At 45.3% G+C, this 24,050-nt stretch overlaps 1 pseudogene; it reads right to left on the reverse strand.

Moving 5' to 3' along the window:
• Positions 1-13,758: 13,758 nt before the first annotated feature.
• On the reverse strand, positions 13,759-13,937 carry LOC139253166 (U2 spliceosomal RNA; annotated as a pseudogene).
• Between the last annotated feature and the right edge of the window lie 10,113 nt (positions 13,938-24,050).

The raw sequence follows: 24,050 nt of genomic DNA on the forward strand, positions 1-24,050 counted from the left end.
GAGACCACCTGAAGCCAGCGAGCAGCCTACACATGGCCAGACACAGGTTCTACAACTACAGACGCTGTGTGGGCCAGAGCATACCCGACTTCGTGGCGGAACTTCGGAGGTTGGCTACTTTATGTGAGTTCTCCAATGAACTGAGCAGAGAAATGCTGAGAGACTTTTTCATTGAAGGAATAGGTGACGCAGGCATATTCCGAAAGCTCATAGAGACCAAGAACCTGACCTTAGAGGCAGCAGCACTGGTTGCACAGACATTCTTGGTAGGGGAAGAAGAAGCGAGGTTGATTTACAATGCAGGTACGACAACTAATGAAATAATGGAACAAGGAGTTCACAGCATCACACAGACAAAACCGGAAGAACAGGCTTTCGATAGCAGGCAGTGGCAACAGAAGCCATCAAGGGCCACAGGAATGGCCGTTCACGCCTCATCAACCCACAATGCGAGCAATCAACTATAAACTGAGAGAAGCTCAAGAGAGATCAGCCAGACGCAGCTCATTCTTTGCAAGCAGTCTGTGCTGGAGGTGTGGGGGTGGGCACTTGTCAAGAGAATGTCGATTTCAGCAGGCTGTTTGCAGGAACTGTGAAAATACAGTGCATTTGGCCCGCATGTGCAAAAAAACGGCAGCTCGGCTGGTATACGAATCGGATGGGTCGGAAAGCAGACCAGAAGACGGTAGGGACAGTACCCGGGACACCGATGTACAGCGGGTCAACACGATCAATGGCCGCTGCTCCTACGACAGGATGCCTCCTATAATGATGAGGGTCCTATTCAACGGGTTATCTGTCAACATGGAGCTGGATACAGGAGCGAGTCAATCTCTCATGGGCGCTCAACAATTTGAACAACTGTGACCACATAAAAGAGACAGACCAAAACACACAAGGATCGACACCAAACTAAGGACCTATACCAAAGAAATCATACCAGTCCTCGGCAGCGCCATGCTCTCTGTCACACACAAAGGGACAGTGAACCGACTTCCCCTGTGGATTGTCCCCGGAGACCCCCCAGCACTGCTGGGGAGAAGCTGGCTGGCAAAACTAAACTGGAAATGAGATGATGTCCATGCCATGTCATTAGAGGAACGGACCTCCTGCTTAACAGTTATAAAATGATTTGAACATCTCTTTCAGACAGGTGTGGGCACTTTCAAAGGGGCCAAAGTCAAAATCTACTTCACACAGGATGCTAGACCGGTCCATCACAAGGCCAGAGCTGTACCCTATGTGATGAGGGAAAAGATTGAACACGAACTAGACAGGCTTCTGCGGGAAGGCATTATATCAGCTGTGGAATTTAGCGACTGGGCAAGTCCCATCGTCCCAGTCATGAAGCCTGATGGATCCGTACGAATCTGTGGGGACTACAAATCTACCATAAACAGAGTCTCCCTACAGGACCAGTACCCGCTGCCCAGAGCGGAGGACTTATTTGCCACATTGGCTGCAGGTAAACTTTTCTCAAAATTAGACCTCACATCTGCGTATATGACGCAAGAATTGACCGAGGAATCCAAGCTACTCGCCACCATCAACACACATCGAGGCCTTTTCATGTACAATCGATGCCCATTCGGCATCAGGTCGGCAGCTGCCATATTCCAGCGCAACATGGAGAGTCTGCTCAAGTCCATCCCGGGGACGGTTGTATTTCAAGACGACATACTTATCACGGGCAGGGACACCGACTCCCATCTCCGTAATTTGGAGGAAGTACTAAAGCGGTTGGATCGGGTAGGCCTACGAGTCAAGAAATCCAAGTTCCCATTTCTCACACCCGAGGTTGAATTTTTGGGCAAAAGGATTGCCGCTGATGGAATTCGCCCAACAGAGTCCAAAACAGAAGCAATTCGCCTGGCACCCAGGCCCCAGAATGTCTCAGAACTGCGCGCCTTTCTCGGGCTACTCAATTGCTTTGGGAACTTTATGCAGAACTTAAGCATGCTGCTGGAGCCTCTCCACGTGCTACTCAGGAAGGGATGCGATTGGTTTTGGGGGGACGCCCAGGAACACGCCTTCAATAAGGCACGCAACATTCTGTGTTCCAACAGTGTTTTGACTTTCTTTGACCCAGGTAAAAAGCTAGTTCTCACATGCGATGCATCAGCGTATGGGGTCGGGTGCGTTTTGCAACATGTCAATCGTGCGGGCAAATTACAACCCATAGCTTATGCCTCCAGGTCACTTTCGCAGGCGGAGCGCGGGTACGGAATGGTAGAGAAGGAGGCGCTCGTGTGCGTGTACGGTGTCAAAACGATGCACCATTACCTTTTCGGGGCCAAGTTCGCATTAGAAACTTACCGCAAGCCCCTCACGTCCCTCCTATCCGAGAGCAAGGCAATAAACGCCAATGCCTCGGCGCGAATTCAACGATGGGCACTCATGCTGGCGCCCTACGACTATACCATAAGGCACAGACCAGGCACAGACAACTGTGCCGACGCGCTCAGCAGGCTACCCCTGGCGACCACGGAAGGGTCTAACTAACAAGACTGTGAGATAGTCATGGCAATCAATGCCTTTGAGTCCACAGGTTCGCCCATGACGGCTCGCCAAATCAGAGCCTGGACGTCCAGCGACCCCACGTTATCCTTCGTAAAAAGATGTGTCCTAACTGGTGACTGGGCAGAGGCTCGCGATATCTGCCCCGAGGAATTAAAACCTTTTCACAGGCGCATGCATGAGCTATCACTACAAGCAGACTGCCTGATGTGGGGCAGCCAAGTAGTCATGCCTCTGCGAGGCAGAGAGTCATTTGTCCGGGAGCTCCACTGCGAGCACCCGGGGATCGTTCTCATGAAGGCCATAGCCAGATCCCACGTCTGGTGGCCTGGACTTGACGCGGACTTGGAGCTCTGCGTCCGAAGGTGCACCATTTGTGCCCAACTCAGCAATGCCCCCAGGGAGGCTCCACTGAGCCCCTGTCCTTGGCCTACCAAACCGTGGTCGCGGGTGCACGTAGACTATGCGGGCCCATTCATGGGCAAAATGTTCCTCGTAGTTGTAGATGCATTTTCAAAGTGGATCGAATGCACCATTTTAAACTCGAGCACAATCTCCACCACTGTGGAGAGCCTCGCAACCATGTTTGCAACGCACGGAATCCCTGACATATTAGTCAGTGACAATGGTCCGTGCTTCACCAGCGCAGAATTCAAAGACTTTATAATTGACCATGGGATAAATCACGTCAAGACGGCACCGTTCAAGCCGGCCTCCAACGGCCAGGTGGAGAGAGCAGTGCAAATCATTAAGCAAGGCATGCTTAAAATCCAAGGTCCCACGCTGCAGGGTCGCCTGTCGCGACTGCTGTTGGCATACAGATCTCGTCCACACTCACTGACTGGGATCCCCCCCGCACAACTGTTGATGAAAAGGACTTTAAAAACAAGGCACTCATTAATCCTCCCAGACATGCACGAAATCATTGAGGCAAAGCGCCGTAACCTGACTGAGTACCATGACAGAAATTCGAGGGGGAGATGGAATGAGATAGGGGACAAAGTGTTTGTACTAAACTATGGCAGGGGTCCCAAATGGCTTGCAGGGACAGTAATGGGCAAGGAATGAAACAGGCAACTGGTAGTACAAATGGACAATGGCAATACCTGCCGGAGGTATGTAGACCAAATCAAAAGCAGACTTACCAACAGCACGGCGGAACCAGAGGCAGACTACAATGTGGAACTCGCACCACACCTGGTGGACAGACAGAGGGAACAACCTGAGGAATGGGCAATCCCAACAGACAGCCCAGGCGATTCAACAACAATCACACCAATCGAAACAGACACCCCAGGCGAGATACCAGCAACCACACCCAAAGAAAAACAGACACCAAGGCAAACAACTGAACCACAACTCAGACGCTCCACGCGAGAGCGTAGACCACCTGAGAGACTGAACTTATAAAGACTCCCTCAGCCACAAAAAAAATAAATTTTCAGAGCTCACCTTTATATATGCTCCATTGCCATTATTCTGAGGACGCTCTACCTTTAATTGGCTGATTGCCAAGCTTCCTGTTACACTGCACATGCGCGCAGACTGGAGCGCCCATTGCGCATGCGCGCACACTGAAACAGTCATGCGTGCCCCTGCATCGAACCTGTCCAGCCCCATCATAATTTTATATGTTTCTATGAGATCCCCTCTCATTCTTCTAAATTCCAGTGAGTACAATCAAATCTTTCTTCATATGTCAGTCCTGCCATCCCGGGAATTAGCCTGGTGAACCTTCGCTGCACTCCCTCAATAGCAAGCACGTCTTTCCTCAGATTAGGAGACCAAAACTGCACACAATACTCAAGGTATGGTCTCACCAAGGCCCTGTAAAACTGCAGTAAGACCTCCCTACTCCTATACTCAAATCCTCTCGCTATGAAGGCCAGCATGCCATTTGCTTTCTTCACTGCCTGCTGTACCTGCATGCCTACCTTCAGTGACTGATGTACCATGACACCCAGGTCTCATTGCACCACACCTTTTACTAATCTGTCACCATTCAGATAATAATCTGCCTGCCTGTTTTTGCCACCAAAGTGGATAACCTCACATTTATCCGCATTATATTGCATTTGCCGTGCATTTGCCCATTCATCTAACCTGTCCAAGTTCCCCTGCAAGCTCTTAGCATCCTCCTCACAGCTCACACTGCCACCCAGCTTAGTGTCATCTGCAAACTTGGAGATATTACATTCAATTTCTTCGTCTAAATCATTATTGTATATTGTAAATAGCTGGGGTCCAGCACTGAACCTTGCAGCACCCCACTAGTCACTGTCTGCCATTCTGAAAAGGACTCGTTTATTCCCACTTTTTGCTTCCTGTCTGCCAACCAGTTCTCTATCCATGTCAATACATTACCCCCAATACCATGTGCCTTAATTTTGCACACTAACCTCTTGTGTGCGACCTTGTCAAAAGCTTTTGAAAGTCCAAATACATCACATCCACTGGTTCTCCCTTATCCACTCTACTAGTTACATCCTCAAAAAACTCTAGAAGATTAGTCAAGCATGATTTCCCTTTCATAAATCCATGCTGACTTGGACCGATCCTGTCACTGCTTTCCAAATGCGCTGTTATTACATCTTTAATAATTGATTCCAGCATTTTCCCCACCACCGATGTCAGGCTAACCGGTCCATAATTCCGTGTTTTCTCTCTCCCTCCTTTTTTAAAAAGTGAGATTACATTAGCTACCCTCCAATCCATAGGTACTGATCCAGAATCCATGGAATTTTAGAAAATGACCACCAATGCATCTACTATTTCTAGGGCCACTTCCTTAAGTATTCTGGGATGCAGACTATCAGGCCCCGGGGATTTATCGGCCTTCAGTCCCATCAGTTTCCCGAACACCATTTCCTGACTAATAAGGATTTCCCTCAGTTCCTTCTTCTCGCTAGACCCTCGGTCCCTTAGTATTTTTGGGAGGTTATTCATGTCTTCCTTAGTGAAGACAGAACCAAAGTATTTGTTCAATTGGTCTGCCATTTCCTTGTCCCCATTATGAATTCACGTGATTCTGACTGCAAAGGACCTACATTAGTCTTCATTAATCTTTTTATCTTCAAATATCTATAGAAGCTTTTGCAGTCAGTTTTTATGTTCCCTACAAGCTTACTCTCATACTCTATTTCCCCCCTCCTAATTAATCCCTTAGTCCTCCTCTGCTGAATTCTAAATTTTTCCCAGTTCTCAGGTTTGCTGCTTTTTCTTGCCAATTTATATGCCTCATCCTTGGATTTAACACTATCCCTAATGTCCCTTGTTAGGCACGGTTGAGCCACCTTTCCTGTTTTATTTTTACACTAAACAGGGATGTACAATGGTTGTAATTCATCCATGTGATCTTTAAATGTCTGCCATTGCCTATCCACTGTCAACCCTTTAAGTATCACTCGCCAGTTATCCTAGCCAAATCACGTCTCATACCATCAAAGTTACCTTTCTTTAAGTTCAGGACCCGAGTCTCTGATTAACTGTGTCGCTCTCCATCTTAATGAAGAATTCTACTATATTATAGTCACTCTTCCCCAAGGGGCCACGCGGGATCAGATTGCTAATTAATCCTCTCTCATTACACAAAGAGCCAGTCTAGGATGGCCTGCTCTCTAGTTGGTTCCTCGACATATTGGTCTAGAAAACCATCCCTTATACACTTCAGGAAATCCTCCACCGTATTGCTATCAGTTTGGTTAGCCTAATCAATATGTAGGTTAAATTCACCCTTGATAACTGCTGTACCCTTATTGCACGTGTCCCTAATTTCCTGTTTGATGCCATCCCCAACCTCCCCACTACTGTTTGATGGTCTGTACACAACTCCCACTAACATTTTCTGCCCTTTGTGTTTCGCAGCTCTATCCATATAGATTCCACATCATCCAAGCTAATATCCTTCCTTACTATTGCGTTAACCTCCTCTTTAACCAGTAACTCTACCCCATCTCCTTTTCCTTCCTGTCTATTCTTCCTGAATATTGAATACCCCTGGATGTTGAGTTCCCAGCCTTGGTTACCATAGAGTCATGTCTCCATAATCCCAATTACATCATATCCGTTAACAGCTCTCTGCGCAGTTAATTCGTCCATCTTATTACGAATGCTCCTCGCATTGAGACTCGGAGCCTTCAGGCTTGTTTTTTTAACACTCTTTGTCCTTTTAGAATTATGTTGTAATGTGGCCCTTTTTGATTTTTGCCTTTGATTTCTCTGCCCTCCACTCTTTCTTTTCTCCTTCCTACTTTTTGCTTCTGCCCCCTTTTTACTTCCCTCTGCCTCCCTGCATAGGTTCCCATCCCCCTGCCATATTAGTTTAACCCCTCCCCAACAGCACTAGCAAACACTCTGCCTTGGACATAGCTTCTGGTCCTGCCCAGGTGCAGACCGTCCGGTTTGTACTGGACCCACCTCCCCCAGAACCAGTTTCAATGCCCCAGGAATTTGAATCCCTCCTCCTTGCACCATTCCTCAAACCATCTATTCATCTGAACTATCCTGCTTCAGACTGTATCAGCTTGGCATATGTGGCAGCAGTCTGGCTAGATGGCTTACAGATAATAACAGGGACACTGGCGAAGTGGCAGTGGTGGGAGAAAGAATGTTGTCATCTTGAGGGAGGAGAACAAGGCCGGTTTCCACTGATTCATTGCCACTCCCAAGGGCCAGCACCTCAGCAGTCCTAGTAACCTGATGTCGTACAGATGGGGACGGCTGCAGATGTCAATGAAGCTGCCACCTTCTACAACAACAGCTGAATTTATATATTACCTTTAACAAGACACTTCATAGGAACATTATCAACCAAAATTTGATACCAAGCCGCATAAGGAGATATTAGGACAGATGATTGGTGAAAGAAGTAGGTTTTAAGGAATGTCTTAAAGGAGGAAAGAGAGGTAGAGAGGTGGAGAGGTTTAACGAGGGAATTCCAGAGCTTAGTGCAAAGGCAGCTGAAAGCACAGCTGCCAATGATGGAACAATTAAAATCTGGGATGCGCAAGAGGAGGAGCACAGAGATCTCGGGGTGCTCTAGGACTGGAGCAGATTACAGAGATAGGTAGGGGCAAGGAGAGATTTGAAAACATGGATGAGAATTTTAAAATTGAGGTGGTGCCAAACCGGGAGCCAATCTCGGTCAATGAGCACAGTGAAGCAGAATCTTCTCTGATGTTCCTGCAAACAACAGAAAATGTGGTATACTGCAGAGTCAGAACTGTCAATTGCTGCATATCCTCCGAATCAAACCTCAGAGCATTCACACAGGTATGATGTTCCTTGAACAAACTTATTTTCAGGTGAGTATTTATGAGTTGAGGTCCCATAGCTCCAAAGCCATAGGAAGCCTTCTCTTTGTCTTCCTCTGGAAAGATTGGTACATCGTCACTCACTGCCCACTCCTCCGGCTCCCTTGAGATCTATGAATTACATTGTGCCACATCTTCACTAATATTAATTACCCCAGGTAAACGAATCTGAGCTGCTGTGTGGGAGTGGGAAAGCTGTTGATATAGGAATTAGATCAAGGGGGACTGTGGAAAACAAGACAGGACTTTTTCTTCAAGGTGTTATAGGTCAGCTTGACCTTCACATCCTCTCCCTCATCATTATGATCATCATCCTTCTTTGTATCATCATAAACATAGTCCACACAGAGAATTTGGCTTCTTTCCTGTTCCTCATCATCATCCTGTTCTTCATCCTCTGCCCACTGTTGCTATGCTGGATTTACAGTTAGGATTGGGTGAGCATAATCCCTTGGGATTTGGGAGACAGAGAAGGGGTGGAAGCTGGTTGCTGTGTGCTCCTTCACGGGGTGCTGCAGCGACTGTGTCAGTGTGAAACTATTAAGTTCTAACTACTGCCTGCATTGTCCCACCAACATCTTCCACATCTAGAGCAGAGTGCCTCCCCCAGCAGCAACATGGCTTGCTCCTTGTAGGAAGGGAGCTTCTTAATGTCAGGGAAGCCTCCTAGGAACATAGGAACAGAAGGAGGCCATTCATCCCCTCGAACCTGTCCCTCCATTCAGTTAGATCATGGCTGATCTGTATCTAACTCCAACTATCGGTCTTGGTTTTGTAATCCTTAATATTGTTGCCTAACAAAAATTAATTAATCTCAGTTTTGAAATTTTCAATTGACCTAGCTGCAACAGCTGTTTTGGGGAGAGAGTTCCAGATTTTCACTACCTTTTGTGTGAAGAACTGCTTCCTGATATCACCCCTGAATGGTCTAGCTCTCATTTTCAGTTATGCCCCCTTGTTCTAGAGTCTCCCAGCAAAGGGAATAGTTTCTCTCTATCTAGCCTATCAACTGCTTTAATGATCTTACACACCTCAATTAAATCAACCTTTAGTCTTCTATACTCGAGGGAATACAAGCCTATTCCTAATGTAACCCTTTAGCCCCAGTATCCTCTGATGCCTTTCCTCCTGCATGTAATATGTGCTAATTTCTCCTATGAAATCTATAGAAATTCATAGATAGACATTGGCCCTGAAATTCCAGTTTGGCCTTCCTGCGGGCATTTTAGAGAAAAAATACGCACCTAACTTAAGCTGTGCCCACGTTGGACTTTCCGATGCTGTGGCCTCCTTCGACTGCGATTCGCAGCGCGTGCACATCGACGTGTGCGCAGGCCTCGAGCTGGAGTCACATGGCTCTGGGCAGTCAATCAGGTCAGGTATCATCGTAATAGGAGTTCCGCAGGGTCTAAACTCCTATTACCATCCTTGTAATAGAGCCCAAAACACCCAAAACACATCCCCAAACACTCAAAAGACTAATAAAAAATAGAAAATAATTACACTACGTTCATTTAAATTAAAGTTATTAATGTCTTAAAAAAAAAGTCCAGATTTTTAAAAAAGTTTTTTAAAATAAACTTACCATTGTGGGGAGGGTTTTAAATGATAAAATATGTTTTAATAACTTTATTTTTATATGTTTTTGTGTTTTTTAAAACACTTGCCACTGTAAAAGTAGGCTATGCGGCTGCTTTTTTGGGCGCAAGATTTTTGAGGACATTTGTAAGCGTAAATATCAGAAATTTCCACTTACAAATGTCCTCGCTCCCGAGATGCGGCCATCTGTCGAGCCAGAAACTTGACAGATCGGAAATGGCGGTTTCCAGCGCCTGCGCATTGAGCGCCAAAAAACAGCATTTCGATGCCTTCCCAGGTCTGTAGGTACTCCATACGTACCCGGGGAGGCCGGAATTTCAGGGCCATTATTTAATAGCTCCAAAAAAGGAGACATGAAAACAGCATGTTTGCATTATTAATCGGAGGGCATGAAAGCAATAAAATATGGTCAGTAAAATATTTGTAAAGCAAGACCTAGTTTTTATTGTTTTTAATTCTATACATTTTTGTTTTCTTTTGAAATTTTACCAAGAATAAATGTATCAGAAAAGGGTATCATTGTGGAAGCTGATTGGATATTGACTTCATCATACACTTGTATTTAATTTTAAAATTAGTAATGCATCCAAGGTTTTAATAATGAATTAGCATAATGAGTGCTTAAGACTAATCAGCTGCTACAGATTTTTATTGCACTATTTTTGCAACATTTATTGCCCTATTAAATTTGAGTAATGACTAGAGATATATTGATTTATTTACACACAGACAGCAGTAGTTTTCAAAAATGAAACAAAATGCAAAATAATATTAATTTAATTCAATTAAAAAGTGCAACTTTGACACACTTTAAAGGTATCACTTTGTAAATTACCTTGAAAATGACCTGAAACAACCGACTAAAACTTCTTGTATGCTAAAAAAGAAATCTAGGGCAATAATGTTTGCAGTAAAAATAGAAAATAAAAAAATTATGCTGTCAAATTTATTTGTTTTGTCTTAAAACACTCCTTTGAAGTGCCTTGGGATGTTTTACTACGTTAAAGGTGCTATATAAATATAAGTTGTTGTTGCTGTTGCCTATGAGACTGCATATCTGAAATTAAAACAACTTAGAGAAATTTAGCATCAAGTTTATTAATAGTGGGTCAGATTGTTTATTGCTCTTTGTAAATGCTGATGTTACCTGAGGTCACTCACCTCCACTTTATGTTAAAGCTTAAAATGTGCACTTTGTATTACCTTATGCCTTACCTTTATGCTACATCATTCAAACCGGCGGATTTAAGTTGAACAAAAGCAAATTATTGAAGATGCTGTAAATCTGAAAAAAAAGAAAAAATGCTGGAATTACTCAGCAGGTCAGACGGCCTCTGCAGAGAGAGAATACAGTTAACGCTTCAGGTCGATGATCTTTCGATACCCTACTTTCTCTACTGAATGGGTTAGGACTTGCTCTATGTCTGATGTGAAAATTGTTATGCATGTAAACCTGTAATTAACATGTCTAACCACCAGCGGACTTATCCCCTGGAGTCCCAAGGGAACCCACAATCCCTTGGGAGCACCTGTATATAAGGAGGCCTCACAGGCTGGAGAGGCACTCTGAGATCTGTAATAAAGGACTACGGTCACACTTACTTTGAGCTTGCAGTATCTAGTCTGACTCTTTATTCAAGACATAATAACTGGCGATGAGATACAGATGACGAACCCCAACGCAACAATGCAGAGAACTGTGGGCATCCTGGAGAAATTTTTGGAGGGAGATGATTGGGAAACCTTCGTGGAGTGACTTGACCAATACTTCGTGGCCAACGAGCTGGAAGTAGAAGGGAACTCTGCCAAACGAAGGGCGATCCTCCTCACTGTTTGCGGGGCACCAACGTATGGCCTCATGAAAAACCTGCTCGCTCCAGCAAAACCCACAGACAAGTCGTGTGATGAGTTGTGCACACTGGTCCAAGAGTATCTAAACCCGAAAGAAAGCGTTCTGATGGCGAGGTATTGGTTCTACATGTACAAGAGGTCTGAAGGCCAGAAAGTGGCGAGCTACGTTGCCGAGTTAAGGAGCCTTGCAGGACATTGCGAATTTGAAGGACACTTGGAGCACATGCTCGGGGACTTCTTTGTATTTGGCATTCGTCATGAAGTAATACTTCGCAAATTTTTAACTGTAGAGACCCAAATCTTGAGTAAAGCCATAGCGATAGTCCAGTCATTTATCTCCACCAGTGACAATACCAAATAACTTTCCCAGCACACTAGTGTTGCTGCAAGTACTGTGAACAAAGTAACGTTGTTTTTGAATCGAAGTGCACATGGCAGGACTTACACGCCTCGCTGCATGTCAGCAGATGACTCAGAGTCTGCCAAGGGTGGTGAATACAAGGCAATTAACACCTTGTTGGCGCTGCGGGCGTGATCATCGATTCCATTTATGCCGCTTCAAAGGATACGTTTGCAAGGGCTATGGAACAATGGGACACCTCCAACGTATGTGCAGGCGAGCTGCAAACCCTGATAATCCTGCAAACCACCATGTTGCAGAGGAGGACAGGTCCAGGGTGGATCATGATGAACCAGAGACTCAGACCGAAGAGGCAGAGGTATATGGGGTGCACACATTTACCACAAAGTGTCCCCTGATAATGCTAAAGGTTGAATTAAATGGACTCCCGGTATCCATGAAGCTGGACATGGGCTCAAGGCAGTCCATAATGAGTAAAAACACTTTCACTAAGTTGTGGTGCAACAAGGCTTCAAGGCCAGTCCTGACTTCCATTCGTACCAAACTTAGAACGTACACATAGGAACTGATTCCCGTAATTGGCAGTGCTACCGAAAAGGTCTCCGATGATGGAACGGTGCACGATTTACCACTCTGAGTGGTACCGGGCAATGGCCCCACGTTGTTCGGCAGGAGCTGGCTGGGAAAGATACGCTGGAACTGGGACGACGTCCAAACGCTTTCGTCCATCGACGACACCTCATGTGCCCAGATCCTAAGCAAGTTCCCCGCGCTGTTCGAACCAGGCATCGGGAAGTTCCAAGGAGCAAAAGTGCAGATCCATTTGATTCCAGGGGCGCGACCCATCCATCACAAGGTGAGAGCGGTACCTTACTTGATGAGAGAGAGGGTGGAGATAGAGCTGGACAGGCTGCAACGAGAGGGCATCATTTCGCCGATCAAATTCAATGAATGGGCCAGTCTGATTGTTCTAGTTCTCAAGGGAGATGGCGCCATCAGAATCTGTGGTGATTACAAAGTAACTATCAATCGTTTCTCACTGCAGGATCAATACCCGCTACCAAAGCCAGACGACCTATTTGCGACGCTGGCGGGAGGGAAAACGTTCACGAAGCAGGACTTGACCTCAGCCTACATGATGCAGGAGCTGGAGGAATCTTTGAAAGGCCTCACCTGCATCAACCCGCACAAAGGTATTTTCGTTTGGGATTCGATCAGCCGCGGCGATATTCCAGAGGAACATGGAAAGCTTGTTGAGTTGGTCCCGGGCACCATGATCTTTCAGGATGACATCTTGGTTACAGGTCGGGACACCGTCGAGCACCTGCAGAATCTGGAAGAGGTTCTTAGTCGGCTTAATCATGTGGGGCTCAGGCTAAAACGCTCAAAGTGCATTTTCCTGGCACCCGAAGTGAAGTTCCTGGGGAGAAGAATCGCGGCGGACGGCATCAGGCCCACCGATTCGAAGACGGAGGCAATCAAAAACGCACCAAGACCACAGAACATGATGGAGCTGCGGTTGTTTCTAGGACTCCTGAACTACTTTGCTAACTTCTTACCGGGTCTTAGCACATTGTTAGAACCCCTGCACTCTTTACTGCATAAAGGAGATGAATGGGTATGGGGTAAAAGCCAAGAAAATGCCTTTAAGAAAGTTAGGAAGCTGTTATGTTCAAACAAATTGCTTGTGTTGTAGGATCCATGTAAACGTTTGGTACTAGCATGTGATGTGTCATCGTATGGGGTCGGGTGTGTATTGCAACAAGCTAATGAATTTGGGAAATTGCAATCCATTGCTTATGCATCCAGAAGTCTGTCTAAGGCCGAGAGGGCCTACAGTATGATTGAAAAAGAACCATTAGCGTATGTTTACGAGGTAAAGAAAATGCATCAATATCTGTTCGGGCTCAAATTTAAATTGGAAACTGACCATAAGCTGCTTAAATCCCTCTTTTCTGAGACTAAGAGGATAAATATGAATGCATCGGCCCGCATCCAGAGATTGGCGCTCATGTTTTTTTGTTTTTTTTTTTAAATCCAATTTCGTTCCAGATCAACTCTAACGCCAAAGATCACTTTGCGCCAATGTGTTTGATCTTAGGCCAAAAGGCCAAGAGGCAAAGTTGCACCGTTCCTGGAAATATTGCAATACCAGGTCAGTGCATGGAGTGGACGGGGCATGCCCCTGATCCAGCTCCCTGTCCAAAAATCAATTCAATATCATGTCCCCATAGGGGATATTAAACTGATAAGAACAGATACTACACTTGATCTTAGCCAAAAGGCCGAGAAGCGATTAGCGCTCATGTTTTCCACATACAACTGCGCAATCTGCCACAGGCCAGGCACAGAAAACTGTGCCGATGCTCTCAGTAGGCTACCATCGCCCACCACCAGAGTGGAGATGGCACAGCCTGCAGATCTACTTATGTTAATGGAAGCATTCGAGAGTGAGCAATCACCTGTTACCGCCGACAGATTAGAATCTGGACGAGCCAGGACCCCTCACTGTCCTTTGTAAAAAATTGTGTGCTTCACGGGAGTTCGTCTAGTGTCCCGTTAGAGATGCAGAAAGAAATAAAGCCGTACCAGCGGTGCAAAGGTGAAATGTCTCTGCAGACTGACTGCTTCCTAAGGGGTACTCAGGTAGTGGTGCCAAAAAAGGGCAGGGACACTTTCGTTAGTGATCTCCACAGTACCCATCCAGGCATTGTAATGATGAAAGCGATAGCCAGATCCCATGTGTGGTGGCCCGGTATCAATGCAGACTTAGAGTCCAGCATGCACAAATGTAACATATGTTCACAGTTAAGCAATGCACCCAGGGAGGTGCCACTAACTTTATGGTCTTGGCCCTCCAAATCGTGGTCCAGGGTTCATGTCGACTATGCAGGCCCATTCTTGGGAAAAATGTTTTTAGTGGTTGTAGATGGGTACTCCAAGTGGATTGAATGTGTGATAATGTCGGCAAGCACATCCGCTGCCACAATTGAAAGCCTACGGGCCATGTTTGCCATGTACGGCCTGCCTGATGTCCTTGTAAGTGACAATGGGCTGTGCTTTACCAGTGCCGAATTCAAGGAATTCATGACCCGCAATGGGGTCAAACATGTCACTTCTGCCCCGTTTAAGCCAGCGTCCAACGGTCAGGCAGAACGAGCAGTTCAAACAATCAAGCAGAGCTTGAAAAGAGTAACTGAAGGCTCACTGAATATTTGCTTATCCCGAGTCCTGCTTAGTTACCGCACAAGACCCCACTCGCTCACCAGAGTCCCTTCCGCTGAATTGCTTATGAAAAGGGCACTTAAGACAAGCCCTTGTTAGTCCACCCTGATCTACACGAACAAGTAGAGAGCAGGCGGCTTCAACAGAATACATATCATGATCGCGCAAATGTGTCACGCGAAATTGAAGTAAATGATCCTGTGTTGTGTTGAACTATGAACAAGGTCCCAAGTGGATTGCTGGCACTGTTTTGGCCAAAGAAGGGAATAGGGTGTTTGTGGTCAAACTCGCAAATGGACTCACCTGCAGAAAACACTTGGACCAAACCAAACTCAGATTTACGGACTATCCAGACCAACCCACAATAGACTCTACCTTTTTCAACCCTCCAACACACACACACAAGTGGCAACCATCCCAGCGGTTGACCACGAAGCAGAACCTATCACCCCCAGCAGTCCCGCAAGGCAGCTGCTCAGCAGCCCAGCAAAGGCCCAAAAAATGACTCACCAACACCAGCATTTGCACCGAGACGATAAACCAGGGAAAGGAAGGCCCTAGATCAACTCACATTGTAAATAGTTACACTATTGACTTTGTGGGGAGAGTGTTGTTATGTATGTAAACCTGTAATTACCATGCCTAACCACCAGAGGGCTTATCCCCTGGAGTTCCAAGGGATCCCACAATCCCTTGGGAGCACCTGTATATAAGGAGGCCTCACAGGCTGGAGAGGCACTCTGAGATCTGTAATAAAGGACTATGGTCACACTTACTTTGAGCTTGTAGTATCTAGTCTGACTCTTTATTCAAGACATAACAAAAATGACCAGTGATGTTAAATTATGCAAATTCTTATGCCATGGGTGCAGTGCCCACGATCTTCCAATATGCTTTGATGGCATGTGAGGCCCTGCCAGTGGTGCGGGGACTCATAGAAATTGCCCTGTAAACCATCACAATATATAACTAACTTTAAATTCTGTGTCACACGTCCTTGACCTGTTGCCATCCTTAGCATGACACTTCCATGGCCCCAGAAACTCAAGAACCATCATGTTCCAAATGAATTATAGAAATATCATTTATTGTGGAAGTTGCCTCGTTATGGGATGAAAAATCACTCAAGTCTATTATGTATGGAGGAAGGTCAACTGTTTTATGCGTTCTATTCTCCCAGACTGTTTGTAATTGGCACAAGATACCATAGTGAAATGTATCAACAAGATTGTTTTGTTTTATTTTGAAATTTAATGCGTGATTTGTATTCACATCAGGTAAAACAATGGTTGGAATTTTCCTTACCAAGTCGGGTTGGGTGCGTCCGGCCACATGGTGGGTTGTTACAGTGGTGCCCACTCCTCAGAGCAACTATAGCTTAATGACCCCTTATAGGCAGACATGCATGTTTCCCAGCCCTATTAAATAGTACAATCCTGATGATGTCAACAACGACTCATTTTCAGCAGGGCTATATAAAGCAGCCTTGGCCACATTGCATTTAAAGGTTCATCTCAGAGTGTGGAGGGAGGATATTGGAGTATTTCGTTATTGCTGAGATTTCTAAACATGACATCTCAAAGATTGAGGGCTGCATACCGGTTTTCTGATGACTCCCTACATATTCTTGTGGAGGGAGCCAGAGCATACAGGGAGGTCCTCTTCCCTGTTGATGGGTGGAAGTGACCTCCCCAAGAGACAAAAAGAGCATGGCTCCAAATAGCTGAGGAGGTGAACAGAAGGGATGTCGTCAGGAGGACATGTGTACGGTGGTGGAAGCGCTTCAATGCTCTGATGAGATCAGGAAGGTAAGTTCAGTACCACACTCACCTTCATCCTGCTGTGCCTGTCACCACATCGCCACAACTCTACCTTCCCAAGCCTACTCCTGAACATTATTACTCACACCAACATATCTTGCATGTCCACCCATCTCTCTCTATGTCCATACTTACATCCCCATCTGACTTACCACTCATCACACTCACGCTCAACCTAATGCAATCATAGCAAGTAATGTTTGTAAGCTTGTAATGTTTGTAGCTCCACACTGTGGATGTGGACGTATTGTGTATGGCAACTATAGAGTTAATAATTAAACAGAAGCAGCAGGTTCCGGAGGCTTTCGAGAGAGCTGCCTGCTATGTTAGAAGCTGTGTGTGCTTGTGCTCTGTGAAAATATCACATTTGGCGGTGAGATGGGATCTTTCGGATGATTTAAAGCTTAAATTTTGTTGGTGAAGGATTCAGCCAGCCGACAGAGAGACTTTGGGAACTTTTCTGTCTTTGAAAAAAGCAACAAAATCCGAGGTAAAATACAGCACACTGTGTGAACAGCTAGACTTTAAAATGGCAGCACACGCAGGTGTAATGGGACATTTGGGTGAATATAGACATGACCGGGAATTTTTTAAGGTGTATGTGAATCGGCTAGAAATGTATTTCACTGCAAATAGCACAATCAAAGTTCCAGAGAATGCAGTCCAGAATCAGGCAATATTGGAACGTAGGAGACTGATTTTCTTATCGGAAGCTGGACCGGAATTGTATGAAACTCTGGTAAATCTGCTTGTGCCTGACAAGCCAAAGGACTCAATGCTTAAAGAGATTTTAACGAAGCTGGAGCAGCACTATAACCCCAAACTGTTAGAAATTGCTGAAAGCTATTGTTTCGGTATACAAAATCAAAAGGCTGATGAAAGTATCAGTGATTACATTGTAGCATTAAAAAAGCTATCTATTCACTGTAATTTCGGAAACTTTCAAAACCAAGCATTGCGGGATCGTTTTGTTTGTGGGGTGAAAAATGATGCGCTCAGAAGAAAGTTATTGGCGACAGATGACTTGACTTTTGAGATTGCTTGTCAGACAACGAGATCGATGGGCATGGCCAATCAATATTCCCGAGAATTAAATAATAATTACGGTCATCAGTCAACTGAGGTGAATCGCCTGCAGATTCAAAGTAAAAGGCGGTGGGAGCCCAAAGTCTCAGAAACTGGAAATTCTAACAGAGCATCGAAGTCATGCTATAGGTGCCTGGGAGAATACATTGCTCAAACTTGTCCATATGTAAAGGCAGAGTGTTTCTTCTGCAGAAAGACTGGGCATCTTGCAAAGGCTGCCGATTGAAGGGTAAACCAGTTTTAAAAGCTATGAGTAGAAATTCCCAGAGACTACATAGCATGGAAGAACAACAACAGGAAGAAGAGATGTTAGAGTTACACGTAATCAGGGGCACGAGGTTAACGCACAGCGATTCAGAAAGTATCAAAATCCACATAGATGCTGCGGGATTCAAGATGGAAATCGACACGGGTGCATCCGTGAGTACAGTACCGGAGTTGCTATACCTCGACAAATTGCTTGAGTTCCCATTGGACAAATCCAAGATGGAGCTGCGAGGCTACTCGGGAGAGAAAATTCCTCAGGTAGGTCGTATCACCGTACCAGTGAAATATAAGGATCAATTTCAGAACTTGCCTCTAACAGTAGTGAAAGGAGACAAGCCTGCCTTATTAGGAAGAAATTGATTGAGATCACTGAAGCTGGATTGGAGTGAGATTTTCCATCTGGAAGTGAGATTTGCATCAACGGATGATGTTATCAAGAAGTAGGAAGGTGTTCTGCGAAACGGGCAGTCTGATCCAAGGCTTCAAGGCAAGTGTCAGGGTACAGAAGGATGCTAGATCGGTTTACTACAAGCCATATTTCGTACCATATGCACTCAAGGAGAAAGGTGAGCAAGAACTCAAAAGACTAGAGACTGAGAACATTATTTCTAAGATAGATCAATGGAATTGGGCTACACCATTGTTGTTGTACCAAAGTCTGATGGTAAGGTAAGATTGTGTGGTGATTATAAAGGTTCGCGAGAGTAATGTCCCCAATACATTGCCAAATATAGAAGATTTCTCACAACACTGACAGGTGGTCAGATTTTCTCAAAACTGGATCTTACGAATGCCTGCTTACAGCTTGAACTAGATGAGGAATCCAAGTCATGTTTGATTATAAATACTCATCTAGGCCTGTATCAATTTAATAGGCTACCGTTTGGAGTGTCTTTCTCCCCTGCCATATTCCAAGGGGTGATGAACCAGATTTTGCAAGGTATTGAAGGTGTAGTATATTATTTGGATGACATACTAATTTCAGCACCAAATAGGCAAATTCATAATAACATATTGAATGAAGCCCTCAAATTGCTAGAGAAGCACAGAGTATGAGTGTCTGCTCGTAAGTGTGAGTTATTTAAAAACTCAGTGGAGTACTTAGGGTACAGAGTAGACAACGATGGTTTACATCCAACCATGGGAAAGCTAGATGCAATCAGAAATGCACCCACTCCCAGGAATTTCACTGAACTTCATTCATTCTTGGGTCTTTTGAACTACCAAATTTGGCTACAGTATTATATCCACTGAATGAACTATTGAAAAAACAGGTCCATTGGAGTTGGTCCAGAGAATGCGATACAGCATTCAAGGAGTGTAAAAGCAAATTGGTAGAGAGCACCATGTTAGTTCACTATGACATATCTAAGGAGATTAAGCTAGCATGTGATGCCTCTCCGTATGGAGTTGGGGCAGTGATTTCTCATGTATCACATAGTGGGGAGGAGAGACCAATTGCTTTTGCTTCACGCACTCTCAGTGCCGGAGAGAGTAATCATGCGCAAATTGAAACGGAAGCTTTGGCATTAATTTTTGGGGTCAAGAAGTTACACAAATACTTGTATGGTCATAAGTTTACCATCGTTATGGACCATAAGCCCCTAACAGCAATCCTCCATCCAAAGTCCCCAGTTCCAACATTAGCTGCAGCCCGAATGCAGAGATGGGCTTTGATTTTGTCAGCATATACATATGATATTGAATACAGACGATCAGCTGATCACAGTAATGCTGATGCAATGTCTAGATTGCCTTCCCCATCACAAGTTACACAAGAAGTGTTTTATTTTTCATACATTGATGAACTGCCAGTCACAGTTTGAAGAGATTGGTAGAGCAACCAAACATGGCCCAGTGATGTCAAAGGTGTATGAGTATATTGCAAATGGATGGCCAAACCAGGTAACAGACAAAGATATTCATCAATTCTTCATTCGAAGGAATGAATTATCAGTCGATAAAGATTGTATCATGTGGGGTGCAAGATTGGTTATATCAAATAAATTCAAGTCCAAATTATTAGGAGACCTCCATGACCAGCACCTGGGAATGTGTTTGACCAAGAATTTTGCATGCAGTTATTTATGGTGGCCAGGTTTTGATAAAGATATAGAGTACATCATGAGTCAGTGTACGACATGTTAATCGGTAATCAAGCAACCACCATCAGTACCATTACAGCCATAGATATGGCCTCCCAGGGTGTGGCAAAGGCTACATATTGATTTTGCTGAGTTAGAAGGACAACAATTGTTCATTGTGATTGATAGCGATTCAAAGTGGTTTAAGGTGTTTCCAATGTGGAAAATAACAACGAGTAAAACATTAGACATTTTGCGAAGTTTATTTTCTTCATTTGGCCTCCCAGAAGAAATTGTTTTGGATAATCGACCACAATTTCATTCTGAAGAATTTGCACAGCTCACGAGCAAAAATGGGGTGAAACACACCAAGGTTCCACCGTACCACCCTGCTTCGAATGGTGCAGCAAAGTGCACTGTACAAATTGTAAAACGTACCCTCATAAAACAAATGTTGTCATTGGATCACAAATTGCCTAATTTTCTAATTACATATCGCAATACTCCTCATACAACTACTGGTAGAACACCAGCAGCGTTGTTTCTCAAACGACAGCCATGAACCAGATTCTCGTTGTTAAAACCAAATTTGGCACAGTCCGTAGAAGAGACACAATTAAGACAGAAAGAGAATCATGATCGAGGTAGAGTAAAAGAGAGAAGTGTTAAATTAAATCAAAAGGTGAGAGTGAAGAACCATCACCATAAATGGGTAAAGTGGTTACTAGGAAGAGTGGTGAAGATATGGTGGTCCTTGCACATATTTGATCAAGATGTTTGTTAATGGACAGGTTAGGTTTGTTCACATTGATCATATTTTACCTACAGACATGGAAGTAGTTGAGAGTGGGAATGATTCAATTATTTCGGACTCATCAGATAGTTTTGATACACCAGTAGCATATCCTACATCCAATGTACTGGAAACAAATCCAAGAGAAAATCAGAATGTAAGTCTGAGTCCGAGTCAGGAAAACAAATAGCCTGAAGTTAGAGTGAGTTCAAATGAAAATCAAGGAAATTCCGTGGAGGAAAACGTTCCTCAGGATGAGCCTCGAAGGAATTTAGATACAACACCATGTTTGGAAGGTTCTGTTCGAGAGCGAAGGTATCCTCTTCGAAACAGAAAACAAGTGGTTAAGTTAAATTTGTAAATATGGAAAAAAATAAGTCTATATCCTGTGTTATGTATAAACATGCAAGTTATGCATGATGATTATTTTGTTATAATAACTTCTTCATTAAGGAGGGAGAAGTGTAATGTCTGTAAGCTTGTAATGTTTGTAGCTCCACACTGTGGATGTGGACGTATTGTGTACTGTAACCATAGAGTTAATAATTAAACAGAAGCAGCAGATTCTGGAGGCTTCCGAGAGAGCTGCCTGCCATGTTAGAAGCTGTGTGTGCTTGTGCTGTGTGAATATATCACACACCAAGAAAGAGGCCATGTGACATTGGCACCATGCTTCCTTATAGTCACCCTCTACAGAGGTAACCCACACAATCCTTACACTCATGCCATCACTCTCACTCAAACTTCTTTTCTTTCCCTCCTTGCAGGAGAAGTGTGTGCACAACAACAGGGAGAGGCCTAGAACCAGGGTGGCCCTCCAACCTTCAGTACTTTAGCTCCAGCAGAGGAGGTGACCCTGGAAATCTCAGGAGTTGCAGAGATACTGGCGGTGGGAGACGGAGAGAGGGGGACATCTCAGCAATCTGGTGACAGAATTACATCTCATACAGCCACATGGCATACAGCAGTCACTCACATGGTGACTAATGTCAGCAACCATTGAATGTTCATTGTGTATAATGGTATCATTACCTATTTTAAATATAACATTTCTAAATCATCTCTTTATTCTCTCACACATCCATCAAACGCACCCCTCCCCGCCCCCACGCCCACTGCTCAGCCAGAAGAGGAAGTCGACTCCTCAGAGGAACCTCCAGCCTCTGAGGATGCAGCGTCAGCTGACCCAAATACAGCCAGCACCAGTGCAGATAGACACACCTCAGTGGGTGCTGTGCGAGATAGAGTAGTGTTGTCAACTGGTGTCTCACAACTCACAAGTGAGCAAGAGCAGATGGTGGAGACAGGGACAACAGTGGGGACTCTTCCTGAGGGCACAGGACACTCCTAGCTCTGCTCAGCTGCATGCAGGCACTGGGCCATCAAGAAAGAGGGTGATCCTGGAGGTGCAGGAAGAAGTGCAGGGGGCTCTTGCAGGTTTTGCTGCTGCGATGTCTGCAAATGTGCAGAGAATAGAGGAGTCCAGCTCCAGCATGAGCATCACTGTGTCGCATGCGATGGCAGCAATGTGCTGTTCCATGGAAAGGATGGCCACCCTGCATGGAGCAGCTAATGCGCCACTGACATGAGCATATGCTAGCTGTGGAGAACAAATGGCAGAGGCTCATAGATATCCTCTCAAGGAGGGATCGAAATGTAAACTTGGGTCAACATGGCCCCACTGATGTGCAGCAAAGTAATCCCCAGCTTCTTACTAACAGGGAAGTGCGGGTAGCCCATGAGAGGGATGATGGTGAGAGGGGACATGGAAGTGGGGGGGGGTCCTCTCAAAGCTCTTACACTTCTCCCCTGTTGCCTCCCCCTCAGTCAGAGCCCAGATGCTTCCTTGGATCCCGATGGCTGAGTCTGCCCCTGAACAGTCGCAGGAGGAGCAGACTTTGGCGGAGTTCTCACAGGCTCCAAAACCCAGAGGACGTCCTGTTATGTATGTAAACATTGTAACTGTGTAAGACTTGCCACCAGAGGGCGCAACTGTTGGAAGCCCAAAGGTCACCTGCACAGTTCGTGCAAGGGAGTATCAAAGGTTGTCTGCCATGCTGCTTAGGCACTCTGGAGTTGTATTAAAGAGACTAAGATCACTTCAGTTTTAGCTCACAGTACTCAGTCTTGTGGAGTTCTTCCATACTTAACAATTGGTAACATGTAACAGATTACGAATTTTCACGTGGTCATGACTGCCGTTGGTATTTTAGAGATAGTTGTAGAGGGTGATGATTGGGAAGCCTTCATTGAGCATCTCGACCAGTACTTCGTGGCCAACGAGCTGGATTGGGACGATACAGCGATCAAGTGCAGGGCGATTCTCCTCACCGTGTGTGCTAGCACTGGAGAAACCAACAGAGAAGACATATACAGAGTTGTGTACGCTGGTTCGGGAACACTTCAAGCCAAAGGAGAGCGTCTTAATGGCCAGGTATCGTTTCTACACGCACCACCGCTCCGAGGGCCAGGACATGGCGAGTTATGTCGCCGACCTGAGACGCCTTGCGGGAACTTGCGAATTTGCTGGATTTTTGGGGGAAATGCTGCCGGACTTTTTTGTGCTTGGCATCAGCCACGAGGTCATTCTTCGCAAGCTGCTGTCCACCGAATCCCTAGACCTGAGCAATGCCATCACGATAGCCCAGGTATTCATATCCATGAGCGATAATACCAGACAGATATCTTCCTAGCATCGAAGCCCACCAGCAATTACTTGCATAAAATAACATTGCTAGCAGGCAGAACTGCATATGGCAGGGCCTACACATCTGCAACTGCAAGACCTAGGATGACTCAGAGTCCGCCATTGGGCGTGAATGCAAATCTATTAGCACCATGTTGGCGCTGCGGGGGTAATCATCAAGCCTATCAGTGTCGATTCAAGCACGACGTGTGCAACGACTGCGAAACAATGGGGTACCTCCAGCGAATGTGCAAGAGTGCTGCGACTCACCACGTGGCAGTCGGCAGAGGATGATCGATCCGGCGCGGATCACTCAGAACAAACAAGAGTGGCAACTCAACCCGAAGAAGAAGTGTATGGGGTACATACCTTCACCACCAAGAGTCCTCCTATTATGCTGAAAGTCAAATTGAACGGTATTCTGGTATCAATGGAGTTGGACACGGGGG

Source organism: Pristiophorus japonicus, chromosome 2, assembly GCF_044704955.1.
Source record: "Pristiophorus japonicus isolate sPriJap1 chromosome 2, sPriJap1.hap1, whole genome shotgun sequence".
In the NCBI taxonomy this organism is placed as follows: Eukaryota; Metazoa; Chordata; class Chondrichthyes; family Pristiophoridae; genus Pristiophorus; species Pristiophorus japonicus.